The 15,877-nt window shown below is 37.5% G+C and overlaps 1 long non-coding RNA gene across 1 annotated transcript in view; it reads right to left on the bottom strand.

The window, feature by feature from the left end:
* Nucleotides 1-11,883, bottom strand: part of LOC103889344 (uncharacterized) — a 37,533-nt gene extending 25,650 nt beyond the window's left edge. Inside the window, exons 1-2 of the long non-coding RNA XR_010140741.1 lie at nt 11,605-11,883; nt 7,959-8,139 (exon numbers count right to left, since the gene is read on the bottom strand). This is a non-coding gene — a long non-coding RNA (uncharacterized LOC103889344). The remainder of the gene's footprint in view (nt 1-7,958; nt 8,140-11,604) is intronic.
* Between the last annotated feature and the right edge of the window lie 3,994 nt (nt 11,884-15,877).

Genomic DNA, 15,877 nt, shown 5'->3' with positions numbered 1-15,877 from the left:
AGAGGAGCCAGTGCTTTGATGCAGCCTTATGGTTTTTCTTTTGTGGACTGCCCCTAATTGCAGCAGTCAGCAAGTTCTTTCCAGCGAAGGGCTGACTTACCTGCGTTTTGGAAGAAGCCGTCCTTATTTTCAGGCAGAGAACATCCATTAGCCCAAAATGTCTTACAAATTTCAAGGAGTACATGTTTCAAAAGGAAATGTCATCACAGTTCTACTCCAAGCAGTTGGCTTCCAAGAAGCCTGTCTCTGGCCATTGGGGATGTTAAAATAACCTAAATTTGGCCTGAGGAAGCCTTTGCACCCAAGTCCTTACTTAACTAACTGCAGGAAGCCTGGCTTACTACTTAAACTAATTGAAAGCCTAAATTTAGGAGTATGCTTTTGTAAGAAATAGCTGAGTCTCCACCATCACAGCAACTGAGCTTCCTTCAATCACAGGCCGCCAACGATCAAATAAGGCCAACGCTGAGCCTGAACCATTTAAGCCCTATACGTACCTCACTTCCATTTTCCGTGCATCCATAACACCTGATCACATTGCTGACCGAGTTCTTAGAACCAGTTCTGAATCAGAGGGCTGCCTGATTCATACGTCATGTTTTTGTTTTCTGAGTTTTTGTTTTTTTTCTTACTTAAACTCTGCTAAACTTGTCCAAGGTTTTTCTTTTTAACAGGGTCTCTGGAACTCACTGCTCACAGATCTTCCCTCTTGTTCATTGCAAGGTGGCAGGTCCCCTCTAAAAACGGCAAGGTCAAGTATGTCTGTGACTTTAGCGACTGTCAAAAGAATGCAGGCAGGCCCAACTGAGTGGGGACAGAAGGAAATATAGGGGATGACAAACAAGAACCGTCAGCTCTTGTGCCAGCTTCCTACGGACTATCTGTGTTGGAACAATCACCCAGGCACTGACAGGTGCCAGCCTAGCTGCAGAGCAGGCTAACCCCAACCCCACCAAGCCCTGAGGGTGAACGTGGAGTGAGACCCTGGCTCACCAACTACAGCAAAAGAACCGTCTTGTCGAGCAAACTCTTCCCATGAGACTGTATAATACCTTTGGTTTCCCAACTTTTTACAAATTTACCTTGATCCTGAAATCTCTGCAGCACTTAAAGATTATGGACTTTTCTGTGAGAATCAGAGCTTTTGGACTATGTGACAGTACTTGTTGCCTGCCCAAAGTCTATTCTTCCTCCTTCCTTAGTGACAGAACTTTGGACAGTATGTTTGTTTAAAAAGAAACAACAACAAAAAGCTGCATTCCAAGCCTCTTGCACAGATTAATGTCACTAAATATGCCAGCGAGCCTGGGGATGAAGCCTTTTGGGAGGTGCATCTGCCCCTGTGTCTGTCCAGTCCTGACTGAAACAGGGACACAGCCACAGCAGGGATGGTCCAGCAGTCATCTTGTGAGCTCAGTGCTGACAGCCACCCACAGGAGTGGCAGGCATACACAGGAGGGGTTGACACCAGTAACCTTTTGGAGCCACCATACCTGCCTCAACTCCTCCCTCCTTCTGTTACTGGAGAAAATAACTGAAACATTTATTCCCTAATTTTCTTAAGTCACTGACATCAACCCCCACCACTATAAGTGGCAGGAGGTTACCCTGCCCCATGCATTGTAAGCATCCAGTTAACAGTCACAGAGAAAACCCAGATGGAAGAAAGACACCCTCTCGCCTTTCCCTGATCGAGATAGGCAGCTTCTGTTTTTATTTCTCGTCCCCATATTGAAATAGAAATAACATTAGAACCTTAGAGTGAGGGGGCCAGAGGGTCTGGAGAGAGCTTCGCATCTTAGAGGCTGGGCAGTGACCAACCTGTGTAGGGAACAGAGTGAGGCCCAACCATCAATGCCGACCCTAGGAGGAACACCACAGCTGGCCTCCCTGCCCTGTCCTCCACCCCCGCAAGTTACATCTGAAGTTGAGGGAGGTGCAGCCAAATGATGCTCCTTCTCTTTTTATTTAAATTATAAACATAAACTCATTTAACCAGAAAGTTATGCAGATACATAGTACAAATACAAAAAAAATAGAGGAACATCAAAAGTGCTAATAATTCCACCCAAAGACAATTTCTTTTTAAAGCTACAGAAATAACCTTCCAGATCTTTTCGGATATACATATACACAAATATGTATTTATCATTAAATGGGATAATACTATAGATAGAATAGTGTGATTGTAAGTGTGCAATTCCAACCCCTCAACAATACATTGCTATTTTAATGTAACTAGAGTTGCCTGCCCTTCTGTCTGGCTCCACTGAGATACCAGATTTAGGTCTGCCCTCCCACACCACCACCAGTCCATCTCCATTTCTAAAAGGGCTCGAGAGGTGGTGGCATCCTTCAGAGGATGGCTTTGAGACCAGAAGCTGAAGCTACTTCTGTGCACCAGTACCAACTGGCTTCGCTTGGGACAATGGTGGGCTGGGCGTGCCGATGATTCTGCCCGACACTGACCATCCAATGCAGTTCACCCACCCCAGCCCCCAGCTTTCCCAAGATCGCATCGCCCTTCACCCTCTTCCAGTGCACTGAGGAGATGCCTCCCTTTTTAGTTTCTTTCCAGTCTTCTAAAGGTGTAAACTCATTGCTCCACTCCACTGGGGTCTTTCATTTTGGCTCCCCAGTAAACCGAATGTAAACGGTTTCTCCCCATATTTGGCCTCTGTAACAACTCCACTTCCAGTGATGAAGGACCAAGGACTGGGAGAGATGGGAAGAGTGGTGAATGCCCTACCACAGCAGCAAGGTGGTCAAGCACAGAACAGGGCCCGGCCCGTGCCTCTGACTCCTGCCATCTGTAACTTCTATAACCTCCAAAACGTAAGGTTCAAAGAACTAAAGGAGTCGAGTATATTAGATAACTATTAGCCAGGGGCAGAAAAAAGAGCTTTTATCTGAGGAATGCAAGTCCTTTTAATTATCAGGCCCAGAGAGACATTAAAATGAGACTACAATCATGCCCTACTCTCCACTTTGAGCTACGTATTCATCTCTTGAGACTATATGCTCTTTCCACATTTAGCTATAAATTAACCTAATAATGCCACACCCCACACTAGAATCCACACCCTATAGCTTAACAATAGATAGCCAATCACTAATCGATATTTCTGTAAACCCATGAGAATTTCTGACAAACAACTTTGTGTCAGCCCATTCCCCATACCTCTTTTTTTTGCCTTTAAAAATCCACTTGTGGCCAGGTAAGGTGGCTCACACCTGTAATCCCAGAACTTTGGGAGGCTGAAGCTGGAGGATTACTTGAGTCCAGGAATTCGAGACCAGCCTGGACAACATAGCAAAATTTTATCTCTACAAAAAACAAGCCAGGCGTGGTAGCGTGCACCTGTAGTCTGAGCTACTCGGGAGGCTGGGGCAGGAGGATTACTTGAGCCCTGGATGTGGAGGCTGCAGTGAGCTATGATCATCCCACTGCAGGCCAGCCTAGGCAACACAGTGAGACCCTGTCTCAAAAAAAAAAAAAAAACCACTTGTAATCTCAGGAAAAAAAAAATCCGCTTGTAACTGCTGCTAATTAGAATGCATATTCAAGGCAACTTGAATCTGTGCTCCTGGCTGCAATCCTCAAATTTGCCCCAAATAAACTCTATTTGTATCAATTTTGCCTCAGGTCAACAGCCACAAACGAACTGCTTTTCTGAGTGCTGAGGGGCAGGTGGTAATGTTCGGACCATCATCATGGCCTGTGCCGAGTCTCCAACAAGTATAGCCTCTTCACCTCAGAAACACAAGAGGAATGGGTTTTGCTACCTCCTAGGTTAGTCTCAAAGCCCTTGGAGGAAACATGAATTCTTTTCAACAAAAATAATCATGGCTAAGGTTTACCAAGCACTTATTCTGTGCCAGGCCCTTTTTGTATATAATCGCATTTAATCCTCACAAACACCCATGAGGTAGATTCTATTTCTATCCCCATTTTACTGATGAGGAAACTGAGGCCAGGGTGGTTAATCAATGTCCCCAAGGTCATAGGGCTAGTAACTGGTGTATCCAGGAATTGAGCCCAAAAACCTGACTCTAGAGTTCATTCTCTCTACAGCGTGCAGCTGCCAAAGGAGAGATCAAAATCACCTCTCAGGCACACATTTTCAAATTTCAGGGGATTTTCCTTACCACCTATTTCAGATTCAGTTCCTGTATGTCCACCTGTCCCAAAAAGGAGAACATAACAGATACAGGCATTCCGAACACTGGACTTCCATGGTCTCAAATCAAATCTTTATTTAATAAGACACAAGTGAGAAGAGTCCCTGGAAAGGACCAACTGGAAAACTGAGTAAGTTACTTTCAAGATCACAGCCCAGGAAAGAATAGTAACCCCATAATCCTATCTCAAAAAAGGGGCACAAGGTTTGAGCCAAGTCTCCTGTGAAATGTCAAAATCCTAGCCACAGCATCATTAAAGTAATTCAGAAGGAGAGCTTGCATAGGTAGGCATCAAGACTTATTATAAACCTATGGCAGCTAAGAAAGTATGCATTGGTATAAAAATTTAGAAAAATAGACCAATGGATAGAATGGAGATCTCCAAAACAGACCCACGCACACAGGGACCCTCAGGTTACAAGGAAGGGAGCACTGCAGAGGGCTAGGGAAAGGACCATGTTCTTAATGTCATTACGGGAGGAAATGAAACCTGGCCTCCACCTCACACCATGCACAAACAACACTTCCAGGAGGATCTTATATCCAGTTATGGAAGGCGATCAGGGAGATCATCTATAATCATCTTTGTGACCCCAGGTTAGGGAATATTTTTTCAACAGGTTACAGAAATATTGATAAATTGGACATTAAAATTTAAAACTTCTGCTCACCAAAAGATACCCTTACAAAAATAAAAAGGCAGACCAAAGTCACAAAAAAAAATATTTTGTCTTGTGACTAATGTATATTGAGACAAAATTTAAAGACCTGTAGGCAATAAAAGTGAAACAGAATAAATGATGTAAGAAACAAAGCAAAAAAAAAATTTTCATTACGAAAGTGGCATGTCTAAAAGTGACATTGAGAAATTAAAATACAGTAGGAAAAGTTAAAATATGAAAGACAAACCTATCACTCTTTAGAAATTCCATATGGAGCACAAGCCAGGTACCATCTAGTAACTACTCGCAGCTTTGCTGTTCATACTGATTACTCACTCATTTATTTAAAAAAGTATTTCACTACCCACAGAACTGTGTCTATGGATCACGTATCAGGCATTGCCCACTCAGCAATGACTGAAACAAAGTGCCTGCCCTCAGAGGGCTTACTTTCTCGGGGGGAGTTAGTAAATAAATGACATCGCTGTAAGTGCTATTTAAAGAAAAAACAAGGAAAAAGGATTAAAAATAAGCTGCGGGGATGTTGTATTAGACAGAGTGGTCTATGAAGACCTTTAGGAGATGACTGAACATAAAACTAAATGAGGGAGTAAGTTATATGCACAAAGATGGAGATAACCCTCCAAACTAAGGCAAAGCAGACATAAAGCCCTTGGGGCAAGCCGGGTTTGCCAACAAGAGAGGCCAGAGTGTTAACAGTAAGAAAAACTGTGGTAGGGATAAAAAAGAGGCAGCTAAAGCAAGATTATGTAAGATTTTAGAGATCATGGGGAAGACTGGGTTTTATTCTGAAGTGTGATGAGAAGTTGCTGGGAGGCTGAAAGATAGGAGATGACTAATATTTTAAAGGGAATATACTGGCTGCTATATGTAGAGCAGATGAGGGGTGGGAATTAGAGAGGGGTTGGCAAGATTAGAAAAGGGCACTGGTGCAGTCTGAGAGGTGAGGTGATGACAGCACCAGGGTTCTAAGGAAAGTTGAGACAAGTGGTTGGCTTTGGGATGTATTTTGAAGGCAGAGACAAACGTGGATGAATGAAAGGGAAAGAAAAGTCAAGGAGGATTCTAAGGGTTTGGGGCTTAACCAAGAAACTATTGGAACTCTTGTTTAGGCTAGCTTTAATAATTATATTAGTCATTCAGTAAAGAGAAACTGAAATTTTTAATCCATCTCAAGTTTACTTTTACTTAAAAGGGGGAGGAGGGCATAAATGTAATATTCCAGGTCAAATACTTCTGTCAAACAGTCTTGGTCCCATTATATAGTTTTCAAAATGTAATTCATATGTAACATACCACATTAAGTTTTGCGTGCCCAAATATCCAGGAACTTTTTAGAGAAAATTATTTCAATAATGACAACACTGCAGTTCAAAGAAAAAAATTCTGGATAATTTTTTTAGGAGTCATATAGCAGTTTTTTGTTTTAAAGTAATGGAATTCTACTATACAATTGTAACTAATTTTTTAAAGACTGTTTTACAAGTTTGCCCCTACCTAAAGGATTTTATATCTGAATAAATCATTAAAATTGATATAATAGGCTATAATGAATGACATGTTAAAAAAAAGCCTTTAGTCATTAATTTTCCATTATAAAGTGAAAAGAGTGGTTCAATTGCAAAGAACAATTAATCTAGGTTTTGAAATGGGTATATTTTTCTAGTCCTCCAAGTTTTGGCCTTATTGTAAGACTGTTATCTCTTCAGTATTTTTGTGGAAAAAAATAATCAAATAAAGAAAAAAAAAACTTGTATCAATATCTTTCCTATATGTTCTCTGTCCAATTTCAATCCTTTTGCTTTTAAAACTCAAGTGCAAAGAGCTCCTATTTAAGTCTTCAAGTGGCTGGTTATGAGAGTTATAAGATATACTTTATCGTAAAATATCCTTTGAAGGACCCACAGGTCTTTCATTATACATTATTTTTAACAACATACTGACAAGGACAAGAGCAGGTCAATACTTAAAACAACAGAATTAAAGTAGGAGGTAAAAAATATGTAAGATTGAACAACAAGAAGCATGACCTCACTACCAACAGTGAGGCAGACTGGACATGCACATGTGTCCAGCACGGGGTAAGATTCCTTCTAATTATTTCAAAAAGTCAAAATCAAAAATAGCTGTCAGTATTTCAATTCAGGATAATGCCAAGTTAATGAAGCATTAACTACTTAACATCAAAAGTCATTTTTCGTGGAAGATTGCTTTAAAATTGTTTTTCAAAATGAGTTTATAAAATTAACTGAGTAACAAATGCAATTAATGGTAAAAAAAAAAAAAAGGAAGCTTACCAAAAGAACAATGATTTACAATTGACAGAACCATATGGGAGAAGTGGGAGAAACACTGATCATGACATTTACCTACCCAATGAGTTAAACTCCTAGAGCCTTGCTGACATTGCTGTAACTCTGTAAATATATCAGGTTCTCATACCTTTCTCTGATTGTTAATAGTTCCTATAGGCACTGCATTTAGGATAATGGTTCTCAACCAGGGGTGACTTTGCCCACCAAAAGATATTTGGCAATATCTGGAGACATTTTTGATCATCATGAGGCCAAAAATGCTGTTAAACAACCTTCTATACACCAGAAAGTCTCCCTCCCACAACAAAGAATTACTGGTGCAAACTGTCAGTAGTAAGAAACCATGACCTAGGGCAACAGACTTCACTGTAGTAACACAGTATGCCAGCAAGTTCCCAAGTACCCCCACATCCATTTTGGTTTCTCTGTTTTGAATTTAAGCTGTGTGATTAACAAAAATCTATCTTAGATTTTTAGTCAAAAAGTCACTGTTGGCCAAATTATAACCCCTCACATTGCCCTCAGCAAAGTGTAAACCAAAACGTTTTCCTTCACAACTCTTGATGTTGGTACTAGTTACAAAGGTAAATTAATTTGCTACATCTTATACACCTGTCCACTTAAAATAGTTCCACTTACTGAATGTAAGTTATACTTCAATGCAGTTGATTTTTAGAATGCATATGAGGCCAAACAAAACCATTTCAAAAAGATTTAACTGAAAGGAAGATGTATGTTATATGATATAAAGAAAGTATCTGTGAATAATTCTACATACCGTGAGTTCCAGATTTTGTTGGAGCCGAGGATGAACTAAGTAGTGGATCTAAGGAAGGATCCAAGAAACCTGTGTTCATGTTTGTTTTGTATGAAAGCTGAGCTGCATCTTCTGATAGATTATCTAAACTTATCTTGCTTTGTCTACTTGTATCTAGAAGATCTTTTCCAAAGAAAGCTTCCTAGATGAAGATAAGAACATACAAAAATCGTTAGTTAGAAAATTCTAAAAAGACAATAGATTATTCTGTCATGGTTTTTGACAAGGAAGCAGAAATAACAGAAAAGGTTTATATTTAACAATATAGAAACTGAATACAGAAGTATAAAAAAATAGAAATATCCTGTCAATTATTTTATATAGATTCTCCTTATTTTAAAAATAATATTTTTTGGTAGCTTTACTAGAGACAAAATTATGGAAATAAAACCACACAATTATACCAAAGATTTCTAGAAACTGCAGAATAGCTTCATGAATATTATTAATTTTTATAGATCACTTGCAGAGGACAGCATAAGACTTTGATCTACAGCTTTAATATTTACTTCAGGTAGATTTGTAATCTATTGATTCATATAACCACACTTAAACTATAAGACTACTTACACCATCAATCTGAAAGAGGGTTTTATAATCAGTTTAGCCATACTATGTGTGCAATATTTACAGCTACTAAAGGCTTGTGGTTTTCTATTTATTTACGCATATTAACATTTTTCCATTTCAATATACTTTCAAGCTGGGTTCCTTGCAACTCCAAGATCTCTCCAAAATTTCTCAAAAATCAATACCAAAGACAAAAGAGAAGCACAGTTCCACCCCTTTACCCTGCTTCAACCCAGGAACTCTGCTTTAGTCTATATCCTATGATGTGGTCTATCTGGAAAAAGGATCCTCCATACAGGACAATTTTGCAATACAACATTTAACACATTCTTGCCAAACATGCACAAAAAAGTTCACTGTAGCATATTTTGTAATGTCAAGAAGTAAAAATGGCCTTAATGTCTATCAACAGGCATAGAACTATCCAAATTATAGACACTTATATTACAAAATACAACAATTTTTAGAAAGTATATAGTTCTATGTTATCAAAGAAAAAGCCCTAAAATACATTACTAAAAGAAAGTAAGTTGAATTACACATACAGTAAATTATAAAATACAGGTCAGGCGCGGTAGCTCACGCCTGTAATCGCAGCATTTTGGGAGGCTGAGGTGGGTGGATCACTTAGGCCCAGGAGTTAGAGACCAGCCTGGGCAACATGGCAAAACTCTGACTCTACACAAAACACAAAAATTAGCCAGGCATGCGCAAAGATGCCTGTAATCCCAGCTACCTGGAAGGCTGAGGCACGAGAATCACTTGAATCTAGAAGGCAGAGGTTGCAGTGAGCTGAGATCACATCACTGCATTCTAGCCTGAGTGACAGAGTGAGACTCTGTCTCAAAAAAAAATTAGAAAATTCAAATAAAGACTATTATAAGTTTGCAAAAATAAATTATAAAAAAGTTTCTGAAGGACAAATGCCAAATTATTAACAATACTACCTTTCGAGAAAAGAGACTGGGAGTGTGTGAAGTCTGGTGGAGATAATGATATATCTGATTTGAAATGTTCACATTTTAAATGAAAAAGTCGTCTCACTATGAAAAATCTAAAAATTCACAAAACTAGAGTACCAGGTAGAAGAGGATTCATTTCTTATAATAAGCAATGCTTTTATCATTAGAAAAAATGATGAACAGCAGAAAGCATTTTAGAAGTTTAGAGGTCATTTATTTAATGCCTTCAGTATAAATCTGAGAAATCTTAGATCATCATCAGCAAGAATTCTGTCTAATGACTCATGACTTTCCTGGTGTTTATCAAAAACTGTGTCACCCTTATTAATTTAGTGGGTTTTACATTCCCTGTAGATAACATAAAGAGGTGGCTCCATCCACATCATCTCTAAAAGTCCAAGAAAACAGTACCATTAAAAAGGCCTCCCTCATATCACACAGACACACACACACACACACACACACACACACACACACGCTGAAAGTTACTGATGTGCAACAGAGGAACAAGACAGCCCAGGAGACTAAGATCACAGCAGTAATTGGGAAATTAGACCTAATAATTTTAAAGACTCTTTTGCCAAAGTATTAAATGGCTAGTTTTCATACTTGCATAAACACCTAAAGAAAGCTTCTTAAATTTATATTACACTTTACAGAAGGATCAATAGGAGGAAAGGCAGGTTGCCATCACAATATTCCTAGAAAGGACTATTAATAAGGGAGGTAAAGGGACTCCCAGGAGAAAACAACAACAAAGTTGCAAAAAAAAAAAAAAAAAAAAGGTAAGCCAAACTATAAATGGATTTTTTTTCCTGACCAATTAAATGATTATTTAAAAAAAAACAAAGGTGCAAACCTAGGATATAAGAGATTGAGGGGAAAAACATCTATGAAGGATATACAAAAGGTAAGGCACAGGTTAGGCACTTTACATACATACTTTTACTGAACTTCTGAGCATTTCTGAGAGGCACCACTATGTCACAAATGAGGAAACCGAGACACAAGAGATGTTAAACAGAACAAAATCACACAGCTAACTGGTAGTGGAATGGTATTTAAATCCTCTGACTTTATAGGCTGAACTCTAACATGAACACTGCCATTAAGATGTTAGTAGCTACAAAAAAGAAAATTGAGGAAGTTGTATGCTAGCTGAAAGGCAATGTATTTTAAAACCAATTAAACTAGTAATACCTAACAGGAAAATTGATGTAAAAAATAAATACACCTCAGGCAATGAAGGGTTATCTAAGTAAGCCATAGTGTCTTAGGAGGAACAGATCAGATGAATAGTTGTCTACAATGAGATTAGGATGGACTCTCAATGACAGTCTGTTCCAGTTCCATTTTAACACATGAAGAAATAGAGGCCAGGGAGGATGAATAACATGCTTAGGAATTTACAATTAGTTAGATGCAGAGCCAGATATTTAATCTCAGTACAATTTCTAATATTGAGCTGTTGCCGTATCACACGGCCTTAAACTCTGACTTAATGTTTACAAGATGAACTAGAAAAAAATTTTTTTTGCAGTCTACATCTATCAAACATAATTTATTCATACTGAAAGGTATCTTTCTGATGCGTGTTTTGGAAAACAAAAGGAATACTGCTTAAATCTTTGGTTCTCCAGGCCTCTAAAAGTGGTAACAATTATTAAAGCTATAACTTTGGCTGAAAAGCCTATCTTTAATCAATGAATATAATTAATGTAACTTGTATTGGCAAAGGAAATTTCAACAGAACTTGGGTGTGGGGTATACATAGCTATCAATGACTTGGAAGATTGAGGTTTTCCTATCCCAAAGTGTCCTTGTTACATCTTATAGAATGCTTAGAAGTGAACAACTGGGATTAAAAAAGCAATTTATGACAAGTATCAAAGCACACAAAAAAGTAAATTTAATTTTTATGGACCCCTGAAAGGTAAAAATGGCATTTATGATGACTAAATGAAAACAAAACAAGTAAAACATTAACAAAAACAACAAACCTATGTTTTAAAACTCAATACATTTTATTTCCTCAATTAACAAACCATGTAAAGTAATGTAAAGCAAAATATTACTTGTAAATAGGCAGGGAAAGTTTCTTCAAGCTTATTTTTCCTTTTTCGGTATCCCTTCTTTATTTTTTCAGTGCTTTCAGTAACAGAAACAGATTCATCAACTAAAGTATCTGGTAACTGCTCACTCCAGCCTGAAACAGTCACATTTATAAATATGTGACATTTAAAATTTCTAGACAAACCCACTGAAGGTAATTTTATACCTTACCAACATACACACAGTTTCATATAAACAAACAAGCTTTTTGAACAAAAAATCTCAAATCAAGTTTGTTACTTTTAAGTGCCATAAAATTTTGATTTCATGTCTATTTAGTATTAGCATGTTTCCTATTTTCTTAATAATCGATTTCTTTACAAAGCAAAAACGTATTTATTTAAACATATTTTGTTAAAGAGTAAAATAATAATAATAATAATAATAATAATAAATACCCAAAGCTCATGAGTACGAGGAAATGGCAACTTATAAACTATTAAGGGAAATTCTGTGGGTATAACTTTTTTGTAGGGTGTATTGAGAATACTCAACAAAAACCTTAAAAAAAAGTGTGTCCTTTAATACAGCAATTCCAAGTTCAGAAATTTATTATAAATTAATTATTTGTAGGATATACACATTGTGAAAACATGACTATGAATATGCTAATAAATATGCAATGAACACTCATTCTTGAAATCAGAAACGGAAATAAATTTGGGGACTATGAAACTAGCAACGAAACAAGAACACAGCTTAAATTTGACAAACAATCAAATGATATTCTCAGATGCTTCATAATGGCAGGGCAAATGGCACATCCCTTCTGAAAATCAATATGGGCACTCTACCACCAGACTACGTAAGTGAATTGACTCTTCTGAAAACTAGAAATAGACAAACATTTTTTACAATGATCTTTTTAAAGGCACCAGTAACCTAGCCAGAACATAAGGAATCCATGAAAAACAAAAATTAAGATAAATAAGTAACCACAGAAGTAAGCAAAAAAGTAAAAGCTCTCCGAAATTTGCTGAAATCCAACGACCTCAAACTCCAATTTTCAGAGCATTGTGAGGAATAGGGAATAGAAGACAAAGCTTAAGGCCTCTCTCCAAGGCAGACAGGCCAGAGGTGACTTGCATAAAGGTGAGTCCCTCAGGGACTTCACGCTCAGGGTCAGTTTAATAAGAAATACACCTTCACACAAACTATCATTCGCCACCTCCTGCTCACCACCAATAGCAAAAAAACAAACAAACAAAAAAAAAAAAACAACTCCTGGCTGGATGCAGTGGTTCATGCCTGTAATCCCAGCCACTTGGGACGCTGACGCACAAGAATTGTTTGGACTCGGGAGGCAGAGGTTGCAGTGAGCTGAGACAGCACCACAGCACTCCAGCCTGGGCAACAGAGGGAGACTGTCTCAAAAACAAAATTTTTTTTAGATATCAGCTGGGCTCACATTTGTAATCCCAGCACTTTGGGAGGCTGAGGCAGGAGGATCGCTTGAGTACAGGAGTTCTAGGCCAGCCTGGGCAACAAAGTGAGACCCTGTCTTTGCAAAAAGCCAAAAAATTAGCTAGGCATGGTGGTGTGTGCCTGTGGTCTCCAGCTACATCAGAGGCTAAGGACAGGAGAATTGCCTGAGCTCAGGAGTGCAAGGCTGCAGTGACCCATGATTGCGCCACTGCATGCCAACCTGGGTGACATAGTGAGACCCTAAGATAGATAGATAGATAGATAGACAGATAGATAGATAGATAGATAGATAGATAGATAGATAGATACATACATACATACATACATACATACATACATACATAGATAAAAATTGAGGTACACTGTCATTTGAGAATTTCAAATTATATGATAAGTAGCTAAGGCAATCAAAGAAAGGCTTTGGAGATGACCAGAAAGTACCTTATGTAACTAAGTTATTCAGTCCCTAAACCATTTATATTTAAATATAGAAAACATATTTAATAATTTGATACAGGAAAAAAGAGCTTGTCAAAAAAATCTCAAAAGAATAAAGTCTATTGGATTTAAACCATTTCCTTATAAAACCTGATTGCTGTATTACAGATATGAACTCTATACACACTCAAATCCTTTCATCAATAAAAGGCAATAAGACTCTTATTGAGTAACAATAGAGGCAATAAGGATCTTATTGACTGTAACATTATTTAGGATAGTTCTTTCCAATAGAAATATCAAGACCAAGGGGTTACATAAAAAAAAAAAAAAAAAATTAAGTCAGTACTATACCATCATCTTTGCAAGGTAACTGCTCAGAAATAGAGCCTGAGGAATCTTTTCTGATCACAGATCTTTTGGTTTTCCCTTGCCCAGTTCGACTTCTTTGCCGCACCATAAATCCACCAATACCTATCCAAAAAAGAAACTGGGTAAACTGATAAATAATTTCTCCCTACGTTTCCACAGTACACAGGATAAAATTGCTTTATCTTGAATAGTAAGTCATTTTCCAAAATTAAATCTGTGCTAATCTAAATCAATAACCTGATTTTTAGGTAAAATAGAAGTTAAACACAACCAAAAAAAAAAAAAAAAAAAGGCAAAGCCACTGTTATCACTTATCAAACAGAATACAAAAAGACCTGTGTGCACTTCCTCTTATAAACAGTATCAGTGTAAATATCAAACACTAAATTATGCTGGCTTATCTATTTGACAAATATTAGTGCCTCATACATCAAATAACAGTCATGCACTGCATAATGATGTTGGTCAACAAAGGGCTGCATGTTAAGGCAGTGGTCCCATAAGATTATAATGGAGCTGAAAAATTCCCACCACATACAGACATCACCGTAGTTATAACACCGTAGCACAATTACTTTATTTCTTTAAATGAATTTAGCGTACCATACAGCCTAAGTGTGTAGTAAGCTATACCATCTAGGTTTATGGAAGTGCACTCTATGATGTTCACACAAGGATGAAAATGCCTAATGATGTATTTCTCTGAACTTAAGTGATGGATGACTGTCTGTATATTAACCGGCTAACTGGTACATTAGCTGGAGGATAGAAGACACAAACTACCTAGATGACACAAATATTCTTTGACTGATATGATTTCAGGGGGACGGTGTCTGGTACTCCAAGGTATGAGAGCATTTATACATGGGACACATAGAGCCCTGTGGTTAAGAGCATGGAATCTGGAGTCAGACTATGTAATTCTGCTTACTCACTAAATACTTCTCAATGTCTCAGTTCTTTCACTGGTTAAAAATGGGGGTAAGGCAAAGCAGCTTCTCATACATATGTTAAAAGGACAAATAACATAAGTGAAGTGCTTAGAATAGAGGTCTGGTACACAGTCAACACTATAAGCTTTTGTAAAATGATATCACTGTCTAGCAATTTACTCCGTGACCTAATGGGTCCCTCAATTAGAGGGTTGACTTCCATGTGAGGCAGAGGAAAAGAAAAAAAAACAGTAAATACAAGTTCCTGGAAGAAATCTGCAATGTCTAAAAAAGTACACTTATAAGCCTCACGATTAGGAAGAAATGAAATCATTTTCATAAAATGATTTAGAAGCAACTCATCTTAGGTCCTTATTATAGATATGACCTATTTAAAAGACAGGTTATCTTTTAAGGTCTCATGGAATACGAATGAAGTGAGAAAGTTCTTCTTTACATATCAAAAGGGATTTAGATCACTCTTACCAATAAAATATAAGCAATAAGAAGCATAAAGATTGTACGAATCCAATTTAAAACCTCATTGGTAAACAGACATTAATAAACTGCCTAAGGAAAGCCTACTCAACACGTGTGAAAAGCAGAAAAAAAAAATTTTTTTTAATACATAAAAGCCTACAACTTCTGTATTGTGACAATTTTAATAATTTTTTCCAATAAGGCAAATAAAACTAACAGGCAAGACCGCTTTTCTCTCCACTCCTGAGGCAGATAAGAAATAAGTGTTTAATCAGTCATGGTTTTTAACTGGACTATAAATTCTACGAGCCATAATAACTCTGTCTTGTTCCCCTTCACACTATATACTTACTGGCACTCCTGCATAAACACTGAAATAAGTTTTTTCAAAAAAAGATATTAGAAAGTGAATACTGAAAATTAAAAGCGTTACAGAAGTACACATCCAGAGGAACTATATAAATGGCCTTCAAAGTCCAAGTATGAACAAAAGCCAATCTAGTAAAGCATTTAATAAAATGGTTAACATTTGGGATAAGGCATTCAATAATGATTCATTGTGAAGTATTCACATATTCAAAATAAAGAA

This window comes from Pongo abelii, chromosome 6 (assembly GCF_028885655.2).
Source record: "Pongo abelii isolate AG06213 chromosome 6, NHGRI_mPonAbe1-v2.0_pri, whole genome shotgun sequence".
NCBI classification, from domain to species: Eukaryota; Metazoa; Chordata; class Mammalia; order Primates; family Hominidae; genus Pongo; species Pongo abelii.
The sequence above is the reverse complement of the archived record's forward strand: the minus strand, read 5'-3'. Positions and strand labels throughout refer to the sequence as shown.